The sequence below is a fragment of the Pinus tabuliformis genome, chromosome 4_2, assembly GCF_031772625.1.
Source record: "Pinus tabuliformis cultivar Carrire ecotype Pingquan chromosome 4_2, CPIR1, whole genome shotgun sequence".
Classification (NCBI taxonomy): domain Eukaryota; kingdom Viridiplantae; phylum Streptophyta; class Pinopsida; order Pinales; family Pinaceae; genus Pinus; species Pinus tabuliformis.
In genome coordinates, this window is record NC_142304.1 from 782,580,761 (window position 1) to 782,598,557 (window position 17,797).

At 35.3% G+C, this 17,797-nt stretch overlaps 1 pseudogene; it reads right to left on the reverse strand.

Moving 5' to 3' along the window:
* Positions 1 to 8,962: 8,962 nt before the first annotated feature.
* On the reverse strand, positions 8,963 to 9,918 carry LOC149171990 (uncharacterized; annotated as a pseudogene).
* Positions 9,919 to 17,797: the final 7,879 nt, after the last annotated feature.

Consider the following 17,797-nt stretch of genomic DNA (forward strand, 5'->3'; position numbering starts at 1 on the left):
CACTTGAGAGAGGGAGTACAAGAAATTTGTTTGATAAAGACTGAGACGACTGTAAATAATTGAAGGAGATGAATGTTTGAATTTTATGGTTGAAAATTCCTACCAACAAATGGTAGAAAACGAAATAGAAGTTTGTTCATAATTGACAAACCCTTTCTATGTCTAGAAATGGTGCCCATTGCAAAGTTTTTTCGCAAGCAAAAAGTCCTCGCTATGTCTACAAATGGTCCATGCTACACATCCCAACCTGTTGGGAGACTATTAGGACAATGACGATGTGGCAACATCAAGATTAGAATAGCTTGCTGATAGACTTTCCTGGATTCTTGTCGTGAGGTGGCACTGAGTTTATGCCATGACGAAAAGGACAAGAAAATAATGGTGGCCATGACTTTCAATGTGGTGGCTAGGTGCCCATGACTTTTCCTTTAATTTCAATCATGGTGGTCACGACTTATGGGTTGTAAAAGCTGGATATTTCATGGTTCTCCATTGAAGCTTTTGAGAAATGTATGCCTTGTGGTATCTCAAGTTGCAGCGGAGAGTGGAGAGGTTTTGGATTAGTAAAATCTTAGTGCCATGAATTGGATTATGCAATATTGCATTGGTTGGTTGTGGCAAAAATTGATTTATGTTGGGAATCCCTTTTATCAGGCCAGGTTTGAGCCCCATAGAGGATTTCTTCGACAAATTATGGAATTTATTGATTTGTTGACATAATATGTGAATAGGCTTTTGGTTTTGGTCGAGGGGAGATAGAAAAAGCTGGGAATGAAGCAAAAATTGAAATCGATCAAAGAAGAAGAGGAAAAGGTACCCTGTATTGTGTAACAGAAGTCTTCGTTCAATGTCCAAGGTACGAGCCAACTACATTGAGTAGTGTGAACTTGTACTGATAAAGATGTTTCCAAGGCTTAAAGTGCAGTAATGGAATCATAGAATGGTGATTTCAATTAATTATAACAACATGAAAAAAAATATCAGGTAACTCGGAATACTATTATAAGACTTGAGAAGGCATGCTTACTCTAGTGAATCACTAAATAAATTTTAGATGTAAATCTAGGTGATGTAGGGAAGCATGTTGAGCTAGGACAACATATGAAATTGTCAAATACCTTGTCATTGATCTAGTAGGGCCTAGAGGTGAGTGGGGGCTAGCTCAATTGGCTAGTTTGTCTCGACTTGGTGAAGGAGAACCCATTGTCAAGTTTGAAAAGGGAATTGTTAGATTAACCTGACCCCCTTGGCTAGTTTGTCTAGATTTAGTGAAGGAAACCCCAAGGCCAAGTTTAAAAATAGAATTGTTAGACAAACTTGACCCAAAGGTAGAGTTGAGGTTGTGTCAATAATTATGGTTAACAGTGGTGGTTTAGGGCACTAGGTATTAGTGACCCATAGTATTAAGTTCATGGTATTATTTGCAGTTGAAGCCATTAAAAAACTTAAGAATTCTAGGTTATAATGAGTGAGAGTTTAGTGGTGAAATTGTTATTTGGCTTAGCTGTGTTTTAAGCAAAGTCAATAATAAATTTATTAATAATTGTTTTTCCATAGTTTGAATTATTCAATGCAAATCATAGGTTAAATATGTATTTATTTATTACATTTATTTCTCTCAATCCTAACACAAAATATAAATATAATTAACTTATATATTTAAAAAAATAATACATTTCATTAAATATATTATAAGTTAATTAACTTATATATTCAACTCAACAATCACTATCATAGATTTTCTGAAAAGTTCGTGTGAATTCCAAAGATGTAGAGTAAGTTTGAAATTGACAAGTTTAATGGAAATAATAACTTTGAGCTATGGAAGGTTAAGAAAGAGGATATGATTGTACATCAAGGTCTGGAGAAATTTTTGCTTAGAAGGTGAAATAAACTCATGGAAATGGATGATGAAGAGTGGGAGGACATGGATGCAAAAGCCCTCAATGTTATTTGCTTGTGCATGGCAGATGATGTGTTATTTAACATCATTGGAGACAAAACAACTGTAAACTTGTGATCCATGTTAGAAAGCTTTTATATGACGAAGTCTTCTATAAACATAATCTGCTCGAGTTAGTAGCTATACAGTTTTCCAATGAAGGAAGGTATAAATATCTCCGATCATTTGAATTCTTTCAATACTCTTTTATGTTAGTTGTCAAGTATAGATGTAAATATTGAAGGGGAAGACAAAGCAATTACATTATTGTGTTCTTAGAATGAGTCTTGGGATCATTTTGTAACATCCATCATTTTTATTTCTACTGATACCATTGATTTTGATGTTGTTGTTGGAGTTGTGTTATACAAGGAAACTTGACAAAAATCTAGTCTTGAAACCTCAACATCATAGTTAATGGTGGACAAAGCTCGATCAAAAGAAAAATATCAAAATTTAAGAGACACATCAATATTGAATTCAAGAGGTAAGAAGAGTAAGTTAAGTGTTGAACTGTAAGAAATTAGGGCATATTAAGATTGTTGGAAAATAAAGGAACATGTTGCTAAAACAGACTATACAAAGGAAGCTAATTCAACTGAAAGTAATGCAAGTATTGTTTATAAGGTATTACCCACTTCTACTATTTATCAACATCATCATAATTGGTTGTTATATTTTGTTGGTTCCCATCATATGTATCTTCATAGGAATTAGTTCTCTTCATATGAATCTGTTGATGATAGTGTGGTTTTTATGGGTAATGATGTTACGTGCAAAATTGTTGGGATTGATACTAAAATGTATGATGGTACTCTTATAACATTAAAATAGGTAAGGCATATGCTTGAGCTTAGAAAGAACTTAATATCTTTAGTAGTGATAGATTGTATTTGTTATAAATGTATAGTTCAAGGTGGAGTTATGAAGGTGTCAAAAGGGGTCTTGGTAGTCATGAAGGCTAAAAGGTTTGGGAACCTTTATAAGGTTTACGGAAGGAAAAAAACATATCATATAACAATAACATCTGAAGGTGCAAGCGACTCTAATTGTTTATGGCATTAATGCTTTAGACATATGAGTGGGAAAGGGATGAAGGTGATTCTTGATCTTAAGTTACCTCCAAGCTTGAAATCTATGGATTTGGATTTCTATGAGTATTGTAGTTATGAAAATAAATCTAGACATAAATTTAAAACGAAAAAATGTTCTAGTAAAGGTATCCTTGATTACATCCATTCAGACATTTGGGATCTATATCCTAATGTCTGTTTTATAGGATATTCATATTTTGTAACATTTATAGATAATTACTCTAGAAAGATGTGGATCTATTTACTAAAAATAAAAGTTGATGTATTTGATGCTTTTAAACAATATAGATATTTGGTTGAAAGCACCATTGGATAGTCAATTAAATGTTTGAGAACTAAGAATGGAACTCAATTTACTTCAAAGGAATTCAAATATTAATGCAATGAAGCTGGGATCAAAAGACATAAAACAAAGGTTTATACTCATCAACAAAATGGTTTTATTGATCACATGAATATGACTCTTCTAGAGAGAGCATGAAGTATGCTCAATAATGATAAGTTGTAGAAGGAATTGCATGTTGAAATAATTCTTATAGCGGTCTATCTCATAAATTGGTGATCATTAACTACAATTAGTTGTAAGATTCTGGAAGAGGTGTGGATAGGTAAACCTTGTGATTATTCAAATCTTAATGTTTTTGGTTGCGATGCATATGCTCTTATTCCAAAGAATCATTGTTCTAAGTTAGATCCAAAATCAAAAGGACTAATCTTTTTTGGAGATGGTGATGGATTTAAGTGATATAAATTATGGGATCCTACTACCCAAAAATCATCATTGATAGAGATGCCATATTTGACGAATCATCACTCATAAATTTAGATATAGATGGTCTAATAAAACAAGAAAAAGTACCACAAATTCAACAAGTTCAACTAGAAAATGAATCATCAAAAAGGGAGGAGGATCATGAATATGTTCATGAAGAAACTCCTATAAAAGAAGATATGGATATAGATATTTCTCAAGAAACTGAGGAATTACCACAACAAATTCTACTAAGATGTACACGAATCAAATCTTTTCCTAAAAGGTATGACGATTTTTGTACATTTGTTGTTTGATTGCTAATGACAGAGAACCTAGTCATTATCATGAAGAAATGGAAGTATCTGGTAGTAATAAATAGAAAGTAGAAATCAAAGAGGAAATGGATGTCTTACAAAGAAATAAGAAATGGGATCTAGTGGAACTTCCTAAGGATAACAAGTTTAAAAAAAGTCTTTCGATAGAAATCACATGATAGAATTTTTTGGCCGATGTTTTTCGAACCAACAAGTGTGTTTCATCATCTGGTCTTGATTGACAAAAAAATTCTCTCAAGTGATTCCTACCGAAATACTTTGTTTAATTCATTATGGATTACAGAAGCTTGAATACAGAAGATAAGAAGGTTTTTGGTTGCAAGTAGGTTTACAAATTGAAGAAAAGTGTGTGTGTGTGTGTATATATATGAAACAACCATAATGATTTCTTCAAAATCAAAACAAGGTGCTTTTCTGCAAACTCAAGAAGTTGTTGTATGGCCTTAAGTAGTCTCCCAGGCAGTGGTACACAAAATTTTATTCCTTCATGATGAGATACAATTTTACCATAAGTGAGTATGATCATTGTGTTTACTTTCGAAAGTTTGAAAATGGAATACTCATTATTTTGGTGTTATATGTTTATGATATGCTTGAGTTGGATACGACTTTCAAAATTAAGGATCTTGGAGTAGCAAAACAAATCTTGGGCATGGACATACACAAGGACAGGAGAAATGGTAAGTTGTAGTTATCACAAGAGAAGTATGTGGAGAGAATAATTCTGAGATTCAGTATGAATAATGTGAAATCTATTCAAATCCCTATAGCTTGTTATTTCAAACTTTATTTAGGTTTCTATCCTAATAATGATGAAGAAAATTATATGTCTCATGTACTATATGCTAATGCATTATGATGTTTAATGTATGCAATCGTCAGTACAAGGCCCAATATTTCATATGAAAATTGTGTTGTTGATAAATGAATGGAAAATCTAGGTGAAGAGCATTGAACAATAGTGAAATGGGTGGTTCAGTATCTTAGGGGCACAAGTAATTATTTTATCACCTATAATGGTAGTATTGATTTAGTCTTAGGTATGTTGATTCAAATTTTGCAGGTGACTTGGACAAGAGGAGATCCACTTTTCAATATGTTTTTACTCTTGTTGTGGATGTGTTAGTTGGATGTCAAAGGTTCATAACATATTTTCTTTATCCACTACTAAGGTAGGATACATAGTTATTTTAGATGCTTTCAAATAAACAATTTGGTTAAAAGGTTTGCTATGTGAGTTTGGAAAGATGCAAGACAAGGTGAAAGTATTTTGTGATAGTCAAAGTGCAATTCATTTGGTGAAGAATCCAACTTATCACAGTAAGACAAAACATATACCTATTAAATACATATTTGTAAGACAAGTTATTGGTGAAAGTGGAGTGGCGGCTCTAGAATAACTCCATACAAAGTATAATTTTGTAGACGTGTTCACAAAACCTATTTTGTTAGAGAAGTCGAAATGGTGGCTAACTTCTCTTGGCTTGCAAGGAAGGTGATCAATTTTTTGGGCATGATATATTAGGTAAATTGGTTTCAAGGTGCAGATTCTTTGAATTTTCCAACTAATTCTCTATATTCTTGGGATAATAGCTAGATTTGGTTACTTTGGTTTGGGTTGTTTTTCCTAATCTACGTTTTGGAAGAAGCATACAAAAAGATCTTTTTTGCTTTATGTAAAATTTTTCTTATCTAATTGCTTTAAAAGCTATGGACACATTTAGAAAAAACGTAAGTCTGTAGAGGCCAAAAGAACACACAAAATGAATAGAGAGTTTATTGAATAGTTGCATAAAACAAGTATGTGAGTTGGTTGTTGTAAATATCCTTTAAATAATAAGAATACTATGTAAAACATTGTGTCAATTTTTGTGTTTGATTATTGTAATTGATTATTGTGCTATCGTATTTATTTGGTATTATTTTCTACCAATAAAATTTATTTGCAGATTATGTTTTTGCTACTCAACTCGACCATCATTAACGGCTAGTACTAAAATAATGAATATGAAATGGATAATTGTGAAATAATGAGTGGGATGTGCCCAAAATGTCTTGGCTATGTTTTTGCTACTCAACTCCACAATCATCGAGGGATAATACTAAAATCACGAATGTGAAATGAAGAATTGTGAATTTATAGATTGGATGTGCCCAAAATGTTGTATTTGTGTTAGCCACAGAACTAACTTTTGTTTTCATAATAATGGTAATGTAAATAGTTGTTAATATTTATATGATGTTGAGACATGGCATTAAGAGGCATTCCTGTACATTGAAATAGGATACTGAAATAACAGGTTCTTTGCTCTAAAATTAAAAGCGTTACAAAATAAATAAACCACTGAAGTAAATAATGAAAGTTTTTAAAACAGATGACTGAGGATAAAAATGATGATTGATGCGAGGCTCTTTTATTTAAAAGGAAGGAACAATTTATTTTACAGATGCATAAATAATAAATAAGTCGACATTATAGATACATTATAGCGAGTGAGAATTACTATAGCTAGTGTTCATTAATGTATATAGCTACACTGCTTTTTTACTTGGCCAAAGTTAATAAGTTGGATAGTGTAATTAGTCTAAAATGCCTGTGGATTTTGTAAACTTTACTTGGATAAATAATTAGTACTTGTGATTCATAGAATCTAAACAACATTGTCTTTGAACAGCACTATTTTTCCTAGTGTTTTCTGATCTTAACTTCTTCGATAGCCTCGTAAAATATGTGTGTGAAAGGTTGTGAAAAGTGGATAAATATGTTTGCAGAACGTTGTGAAAAGCAGAAAAGAAGATTTTAAGAAATCGGGTCACATTCATAAGTCCAGAACGTGAACAGAGCCGCGGAAATTTTCTTGAAAAAAAACCGGACTGGTGGCATTCTATCGTAGCTACAGAACCAGTTGGAAGCATTGAAGCACATTCGAGATAAGAGAGGCGCTCTGATTTACAACGAAATTCGAGTTTGAAGAAAGGTAAGCGTCAGATAAAGTACGATGGATTCCATTGGGAATCATCCTTTTCTTGACATGGGCGTGTCGACAAAGCAACGCTACTGGAAATACCATTAATTTAGTCTCCATGCCAATAAATTTAGTCATGATCTGATTGTTGAAACCAAGTGGAAATACGGCCATCGTGGGTGAAGAAATCGAAGCCATAGTCCTAGAGGACATAAAAGAGGTTGCAGCCGGAGATAGAGTCGAAGACGTAATCAGATACAAATTCGAGGTGGTGACGAAGACAGAAGATCTAAAATTGAATAGTGAAATAGGTACAAGGCCAATGAAATGACAGAAAAGGAAGGTGAGACGATAGAATGCATTGAGTAGAAAATAGTCGAAGTATCCCAAAGATCCAAGGGGTCTTGGGAGAGAGCAACGGAAAAGAGTGGTTGTGAATGAGCTCGAAAATTCTCACAAGACCCAATGCATTGCCAAGGATATCCATGACAACATTGCTAAAATATTGCAGCAAGATAAAATTACATATACTCAATAATATATTCTATTGATGTTGAATAAGGAAATTACACACATATTTATACAATCAATAGTCTCAAGATAGGAATGCTATCTTAGACGTACAGTAGTGTGGTTGAGAGATTCTCTCAACCACACACATCTCTCAACCACACACTGAGATTCTCTCAACACACACTAAACTAGGAGAGACTAAATTCCTATTACATAGGAACAAACTCCTCAAATAGAAAAGTACAACCATAGACAAGTAGGAATTAATTATTTCCAACTCCCCCCTTAATGACTACTTGTCATGATAGTCAAATCCACCACCATCAGGCGATTTGCATGTACAAAACCTCCAAAAAACACAATCTGCCGCCCTCGTACAGATCCACAACTTTTCCGATCCCGCGGATCCCCTTGAATTTGAATTGGCACGATCCTGAACGAAAAACCCGCGCCCATTGGCACAATTAATGGCCTAACAGGTGCGCCAGTTGGCCTTCCTGGCGCTGCTGTCAGTGCGAAAAACACACCTATCCCCTTCTACTCAGAAAAAAAACATCTGATTCCGAGCTAAGTGTTCTGCAGTCCACCTGCTCAATTGAGCACAAAGCTCTCGTGTACACACAGCCACAAAGGCAAGCTGACTCAACTCAGCCAAGGCTCAACACAGCCACGAAGGCTAGCTTGTCAAACAACGCATTGACATCCACGATTCCAGCCACAAAGGCACCTCAAGCCACATAGGCGATTCAGCCACAAAGGCAAGCTGGCCACAAAGGCACTTCAGTCACAAAGACTATATAGATGGTTTCTGGCTCACCACCAACCATCACTTTACAGTGACAAAAGATGGTTTCAGGCTGACCATAAACCATTACAAAGTGGTTTTAAGATCACCACGAACTTTCAGATGCCTTTAAAAATCTTACATCTGATTTCACATTTTGGAGTTTCTGGGTACACACAATGACTATTACAATAACATGCTAGGGAGTCTATTCCACAAGGCACACTAACTCAAACAAACATCTACTTTGTTGTCCACCACAAATCTTGTCACTACTGCTTTGCCTCATCTGTTCATAGTTCACATCTTGGGTATCTTTGTCAAATAACTTCTTGGAACTCCATGTTTTACTTCTCATTCATTAGAGTCGCCAATTTTAACAAAATAACTTTACCTAAATTAAGTTAGCTAGGCTCAATAATGCATAATAATTTTATCCATAATTCCAAGAAATAAATAAATAAATAAATAACTTTCAAGTTCACCAAAAGAAGTTCTTTGTTCTTCAAACTACCAGCCCTTGAGGGACACCAGGTTCTTTTGCCGCAACTGCCCAACCGCCGCGAGCTCGGCCTCAAAGGTCTTCTCCAGGCTGCTCAGTAACATGACCACGGGATACACCAACTGCTGCCACTGTTGCTGCTCTCTTTGGATCCAACACTGAGATACAGACAGACAATGAATGCACTAGAGTATATTTCGACTGTGAATCTTCTAACGCGTGATGAAAAAGCCTGCCCACAAAGCTTGGGCTTGAAATCTTTGATGCCAGGGCAAAAGGAGCTAAACGGGTTATCATACAAAGTGTTTCTGTATCATTGGTATGCACTTCAGGGGAATTAGGTGAACTCAACTTGTCTACAATCATTTCAAGCCAGTGTCAGCTAGCCATTGCATAGCATCATCAGTATACATATGATCATCTGCTCCAACTACACGAATTAAAATCTCAGTGATGGATGTGATACCAATTAAGTCAACCAATTAACAAAATATGTCTTGGTGTGCTTGAATATAGTGTATAAGAGATTCTGACTTTCGCTGCAACAAGCATACGACACCCTTGCTAAAATATCCAGCTAATAATGTACTGTGAGAATGATCATGTTCCAAAAAAGAAAACAGCAGGTCCATCAACTCCTCATCTTCTACAAGTGTCTTGAATATAGCATCAATTTCACAGGAAAATATTTCACAAGCAATAAATGGAAACTTGAATGTTCGCCTATTGTCTGCATCCTCTGATGGTTGTTCTACAATATAATGCAGCATCTGTTCCACCTGTGGTCTAACTCGAAGAAAATTAATAAGATGATTTTAAAGCTTTGCATTCTTGAATAGTTTCCTCCTCATCGAAAAGCTCTTCCAGGGTGTAATTTTCTTTCCCCAATAATGTCTCTACCGGAGAAGTTGTGCACAGGCCAGCCATGCGCCAGAACATCTTTGCTATGAAATTTTGACCTGGAAACAGTAGGAAAACGTCGCAAATCCCCCGTTTTCTCTATTCTTTTGTCGATCTACCGACCTGAGCATGCAGGACCCTCAGATTCATTCGCCAATGTTCGAAACCTCAAAAAACAAATCGTGCCAAAACCATAGCCTCCCCAGGACTTTGATTAAAAGGTTTTACTGTTGGTCACCTGACGTCTCACCCAATAACCCAATATCTCCTCATCCGCCGTGACGAATGGGTTTTTACGTGGAAAGATCTCGTCCATTAACGACCATAATACATGCCGGATACTTCAATAAACACAACAACATTCTAACCCAAACTGACACCTATTGCGACATGCAATGCAATTTTAAATCTGTAAAATGCCAAACCATGTAGATATCGTAGGCCTCGGGAATCAAACCACGATCAACTTCAAGGCCTAGGTCAATTAAAGAATACACCCATTAACGTGAAATTATCCCCAGGTCGGTTAATGACATACCACTGCAGATCGAATTTCCATCTCTCGTTGCAAGAGGATTTGATCCAGCTGTTCTGAGACGAAGTTCAGTCTTTCACTTAGAAACAAAAACCATCGGCGAAAAACGAGAGCCAATGCAGCCCCATCCAACACGCAGATCACTGCACCGACTGCAGCCTTCATCGGTCTTCTCCTCGGCTTACAACGCACCAACAACTTGCCACACAGTCCCGGCCTCTACCGCTGCGATCCAAAGACGGATTCAATTCTGCGGCGATTTTCCTCTACAACTTCCACCAAATCGAGCTCACTGGCAATGACTATAAATTCTTTCAGGAAATGGCATGAAATGGAGAACAATAAATGAAAAACATCAGGCTTACAACCTCGATTACTGCTCTTCTCACAACGCCGAAGCCAAAACGCAAAATGTGCATAAATGGAGTTCTTTCTCCACAGCGTAAGCCTCCACTATACGGACCAGTCAGCGTCTCCAGCGCAGACTTCCTCATGTGATGACTCTTACACTGGCAGATCAGACGCTGCTATCAGGACAAACAATGGCTGCAACGCTTTTAATCTGAAGGTTCTTCTGTATTCGGCTCCAATAGACTTACACACACCGAACCAGTGCACAAACAAACAAAAATGAACAGATCTACAGATCCACAAAGTCTATCTTCTCAGCATCCGCTCCTCAATCGATTGGTACAGTGGCAGGGCTTCGATATCCTGGAAATTCCACAGATACCATGACCACTGATGCCACCGATCCCGCAACAGATCACCGCAACAAATAAGGCGCTCGTAAAAGCCACAACTCTTAGCTACCTCGGTCTGATCCTGCAGTGATCAAACCAAAACGCAGCCCCGAACGCTGGGTTCTCCTCCTTCTCCAGGCAGACGCACCAGCAGTTGAATTCTTGCACCTCCTAACTGTGACCTCCTCCAGGCGTACGAATCAAGATCAGCACCACTCTGGCAGATCGCTCATTACCCACACAACTTTCGATGGACAAACAAATAATGAAATTATACACTCCATTATTTTCCCTCAGCCTAGGAGGAGCGAGGCCCTTACAGTCTCTGATACCAAGATAAAATTACAGACACTCAATAATATATTCTATTGATGTTGAATGAGGAAATTACGCACATAGTTATACAATCAATAGTCTCAAGATAAGAATGATATCTTAGATGTAACTAAACTAGGAGAGACTAAATTCCTATTACATAGGAACAAACTCCTCAAATAGAAAAGTACAACCATAAACAAGTAGGAATTAAATATTTCCAACTAATTGAATAGTGGAATAAATACAAGGTCAATGAAATGACAGAAAAGGAAAGTGAGAGGATAGAATCCATTGAGTAGAAAATAGTCGAAGTATCCCAAAGATCCAATGGGTCTTGGGAGAGAGCAACGGAAAAGAGTGGTTGTGAAGGACCTCGAAAATTCTCACAAGACCCAATGCGTTGCCAAGGATGTCTATGACAACATTGCTAAAATATTGCACCAAGAGGAAGAAGTCGCTGCCAATACTGGCGCATCACACTAGATTTTACAAAGCAAAAAGTTGCCAAGGCTAAGGATGCCACCATGCAGAAGGCTACAGAGGCTCGGGAAGCTACGAAAGAGAAGCTGGGGCAATATACAAAAGTAGCTCCTGTTTACTTGGTTAGAAATTGTAATTATTCTGGTAGAGTTAGTTCAATTTAGAGAGTCAGTTAATTGAGTGTTGAGTATTCAGTCAACTCGAGTGATGGATGAAGAGTTAAGTGCAGTTTATATTTAGAGTCTGAGTTAACTGAACTAAGTGTGTGTGCATGTCAAAATATTTTATGCGAGTCTCTATTTGCAAAACGTTAAATATACCCTTCACTCTGTTCATTGTGATTATCATGTTTTGTGTGATCAATAGAAAAGCATCAGACAGTGTATTTTATGTGTGAACTTGTGTTTATCCTATGAAAAAGCTGAGATCTAAAAAGCCTGCAACCGCTTTAATGTCTAACTGATTACGCTAAGAATAAAAAAAAACCGCTGTGGAGCGATACGCCGTAGCTTGTGGTTTTCTATATTTGAACAGAGTGATGGTCGCAGCTTCAATGAATCAAGCCAAACGTTTAAAGCTTTTTTTTAGTGAAGCAAAATTGTTTTCGTCGCTACCTCCGCTTCCGTTGATCGTGGCTATCGCTGGTTTGAATCCAATCAAAATAAAAATGAATCCGAGAGGCGCGTTACCGTGGCCATATAGCGAAAGGGCAAATTCAACCGGTTAAAAAACTCGTGAGCAATTATGAAAGTCTCTAGTTTTATTGTGGTCATACTTTTTGAAGGTCACGTGGGCCAGACTCAAAATCCATTTGCAAAGTCAAGGAGTCACGTTGTTTTTATTGAAAAGATTTTTAATTAAAAATTCTTTTTTTCCAAGGTGTCTCGTTGTTTTTATTTGAAAGATTTTTAATTAATTTTTTTTAGGAGCCATAAACGATTTGATAAAAGGCACAAAATTTTGAGTCACGTGCTGAGAGTTGACTTGAGAAATTTTGTTGGAGTCATATGCTGCTTTTCATATAGTGTTCACGGACTTTATATAATGTGAGTTATTTATAAAGAGTGGAAAGTTGAGTATAAAGGTTTACAAAAGATCGTTCCTCTTTTTCTTCTTTTTTTTTTTTGGGGATTTTTTAAAGTTCTTGGTTGGAGAGATTTATGAACGTGGTTTTTTTTTAAGAGAATAAAAATATTTAAAAACATTAAGAGGGTTTTAATTGAAAAGAAAATTTAGGGTTTTGTAAAGTTGTTAGTCTATAAAAATATTTTGGCGTTTCGTTAAGCATGAAAATTTTTTGGATGAAGATTGTACTTTACGGGGCGCATATTGAAAATCATATTTTTTTTCGAGGGTGATATGAAAGATAGCCTGATGCAATCAAGGAAGAAACTATAGAACAGAGGAAAGACCACAATCATGAGTCGCAAAGCGCAATTGAAGAAGACTAAGAAAAGAAATCTGAAAGAAAAGACAAAGATTATTGTTGTGTTATGAAAAGTTAAGGCCACAGCAGAGGATCAGAGAATTTTATTGAAAGATGAATAAGAATATGGTGTAAGGGAGAGCGACATGTAACATCAGGTTATGTCACAAGCAAAGAAGTCAGCCGCATATCTGAGAGTAGATGAGCAAGGCTCTAAGAGGAAAACAGAGCTTGGAGAATCCCACTCGAAAGTGGAAGATGGTTGTCAAGACCATAAAATTGAAACCCCTTATGCAAACATGCATATGGATGAAGTAGATGCAACAAGATTTTAAACAGAGACGTTGAAGCCTCTGTGTGTGAAGCAGAGAAAGCGCTGATAAATGCTCAAGAAAGTCACTGTAATGTGGATGGTGCAGATGATGTTGAATCCCACTCCAATGAAATATATGTGGATGATGACTTCAAAGTGAGATGTTAATTGGTGAATCCAACCACAGCTGATGGATTTGGTGAAGTTGAAATTGTCAATGAAATTGACAATGAGAACAAGCATGCTCAAATATCCCACAATAGTGTGGATGAACATTATTTTGATTTTATGTGTGGTTTATTTTTTGAAATCTATATTGATTGTGGCAATATGGTAAGAGCAACGTTTGATGAAACATTGAAGGTTGAAGTTGCCACTATAGTAGCGAGATATGAAGCCACTGGAACTGCTCATGAAGCATTTGGAACTACTCATGAAGCAGTATGTCATCTAGCACCAGTTGGTGATCAAGAACATGATAAAGTGATTGAAGAGTTTTTTATGAGAATATCTGCTAACAACATAACAGTGGAAGACAACCTCAATGCAGTTGAAAAGAAGGTAGATGTAGAGCAGGAATCTCTCACTGAAGAGAGTCATATTAAATATGCTTTTAACATTGTTTTTTAATATGCAGGTGTTCAAAATAGCATGGAAGCAGAAGTTGAAAGAAAGATTCTTAATAACTTTGATGCAGATTTGAAGCTCATTAAAGAATGGATTGAGAAACCAATAAAACAATTTGACGTGAGTCTTAAAGCAACAGATGGAATACAAGAATTGAATGAAATGGTGAATAATGGCCTTGAGTGTGCATATTACAGGAAAAAAGCATCAATACCTAAAGATGAAAGTGAAAATAATGATATGGATGCTTTTGAATACAAAGATGAATGCATTGAAACCATTTTTCAGCAATAGAGTCAAGAAGTATGGGAGAAAGAAAGTTAGGAATATGAAGCGCAACAAGCAGAGAAAATAAGACAGTTTGAAGATGCAATGTTTTGGCAGCAACCCATGGTTGAATGAATGTTTGAAGAAGAAGGTGTAGTAGACAAGATCAGATTGTGTTTCAGCACAAATTCAAGAAAAGTAAAAGAAAAATTGCAGCAATAACAAGTGAAAGAATATGGAGCCTACAACAAGAAAGCACAATATAGAATGAAGCAATTTTGAGGATATAAAATTTGGAAGAAGAGAAAAAGAAAATGCAAAATTGTGAAAGTCTTGAGTCATTGTAAGCCTTGCTGAGACATAGACTAGCAGACATGTTTGTGTGATAATTAATTCATGCTGAGTTATGTTGATTCATATGGTCGTAATTAAGGGGGAGTGTTTGAAATTGTAATTACTCTTGCATGCCAAAGTTGGATACACTTAGAGAGTCAATTAACTAAGTGTTGATTGTTGAGTGCTGAGTATTGAGTAGTGTTGAGTGGCAGATGAAGAGTTAAGTGTAGTCCATATTTAGTGTGTGAATTTACTGAGCTAAGTGTGTGTGCATGTCAAGATATTTTAGGCAAGTTACAAGTTGGAAAAGGTTAAATACCCGGCACTCGGTTCATTGTAATTATCATGTTTTGTGTGATCAATAGAAGAGTCACAACTCGTGTGTTTTATGTGTGAATTTGTATTTTGTCTCCTTTGTCTTTCCATCGTATGTGAGTTGGGTGGGAACCCAAGCGAAGGGAAAAAGGAAAAATTCAAAACGAGGAATGTAGGAAAATATTGGGTAAGCGAATGAAAACACTTATGATACAATTAAGAGTAGAAATAAAATATCGGAAGAGGGTGCAGAATTATGAGGATGAAAAGTTTGTGTCAGATATATAAGGAGAGAGGGCTCGAGTAGCGGGAAAGGGTAGGTAAAGATATGGATCAACAAAATTAGAAATATAGGCAGAGGTAGAAGTGGTATTTTTAGAAAATAGAGATCAAGTTAATGTGTTATAGTTTAATGAAGGACGTAACATGCTATGTGTGAATCTTCTAAAATTTTTGGTGTAAAGTAGGTATATTGAAGTTCTAAGACCTATTGTTAAGACATATATGTTGTGCAAGATCACATCTTGTTATTAGGCCTTAAGATTTTGATCAAGCATACATGTAGTGTAGTGGAGCATGGAGTCATCAAGCTATGGAATGGACCACTTGAATAACTACCAAGGTGGAATGTGTACAAGTATCCTAGCTTGAGGGGTCCAATATGAGAACTTAGGTGAGATGGTCAATGAATGATTTGGATCAACTTAATTTCCCCTGGTAAAGTTTAAGGGGTATTATTATAGTGGTTTTGGTAAACTTGAGTTGGTCAAACTGCTTATGATTTTTTAGCCGGAGGTTTCTCACAACCCATGGTTTTTCATATGATATCCAATGAGATAATGATCCAAGTGGATATTGGTGGCCACCTCCGAATTCCTCTTGGACCATCACCATAGTTTCTTGCAGTTTCCGAGTTTCCTTTTGTAGCACAATTTACTATTTTTAGCATTTTTTCAAATCCTAAACTTCTGGAGTCGTTTTAAGGCCCTAAACGATGTTTTTTTTGGCAATATATCGCCAATGACTTTTGATAAGATGATTTTATTTTCATATTCCTCAGAGATATCTTTCCAATGGGGTTTCATGCTCATAAAATGAAGATAATATGACCAGGTCATGACCCCGAGAAGTTGGCTGCCCAACTAACCCCAATGGGGCCCATAAACTCTTGGTGTTACATCTCCTTGTTTGCTCTTATTGTTCAATAATAAAAAGGCCCCTGAGCCTCATTGTAATGCACTTCAGAGGCATGTAGCCACCACATTTCTTCTTAGAGATAAGCTACCATCACCGAGCTAGTCTCATTTCCATACTCTTTGTAAGCATATTTCATTATTTGATATTAATCAAAAGAAGTGTTATTTATGTTGCATCTGTTTATTTATGGTTATATCTATAATTTGTTACATTCCTGTTTAAATTCGGATCAGATATAAACAATGGTATCTTTAGCAACCAACAAATCCAGTGTTTTGTGATCTTTACACAAAATACATGGAAACAACCAAATTGAAAAAGAAAAGAGGTAGAAAATAAAAAAAGGATGTAAGGAACCTCACTATCAACTAAACAAATTACACATAGCTTAATACATGAAAGTTTACCTATATTACTTTCTGGTTACTATCACTAATAAAAGTTACGATCTACAAAAATAATAGAAATAGTTTCCCAAAAGTTTTATGTAATAAGTTGCTTATGATGGTTTAAGTTCTTAAATGCATTTGTATGGTTCATTATTTCTTATTATAATAATACAAAGTTAAATGTTTGTTACTAATGTTAAATGTTTAAAACTGTCGATTACAATATGTTTTTGGAGACTTGAACCTAGATATTGAAAAAATTAACTATCCACTAAACCAGTCAACTAATATCTTTAGAGTACAAGTATTTTTATTATAAAAAAAATTTCATTCCTAAATGGTATGGAAATATTCATATTAAATTGAAAATTGTTTGAGTTAGAATCTATCTAATTAAAATTTAACAATGATAAGTATTCTTGTTAAGAAATCATGAAGCTTTTTAAAATAGTTATTTAACAACATGGCTATTATTTTATTTTTTATTTATTTTTATTTTTATTTTTTCTTTAGAGGTTTCTCTAAATCCATAATGAAGCAAAGTCTTTTGATAGAAATCACATAAGAGAAATTTTTGGCTTAAGCGTTTCGAACTAACAAGTGTGACAGATCTTCTTGATCATCAGGAGGACCAGATGAAGAGGCAGATGTTCATTTGATAATGAACCACACTTACTGGTACGAAAAGCCTTAGCCAAAAATTTCTCTTATATAATTTCTACCCAAAAAATTTGCTTAAAACATAGATTTTAATGAATTATTATATATCTATATAAAATTCATAATATATTATTAGAAAAATAGATTACATAACGTTTTTCATTTTAGCTAATGTTACTTGGGTTTAAGTTTCTAAAACTAACCCAACACCCATTCTCATATTTTTCATATTATGAAGATTATCATTTTTATGGTTTCTTCTTCATTTTTAAATTACCATATTTTAAATATAATAAATTATATTAACAGGGATTTAGTTTATATATTTAGCCAATCTTGACAAACGAATTATTATCATAAACGAGAAATCTTGGGTTCAATTAAGAGCATGATGAGTTACA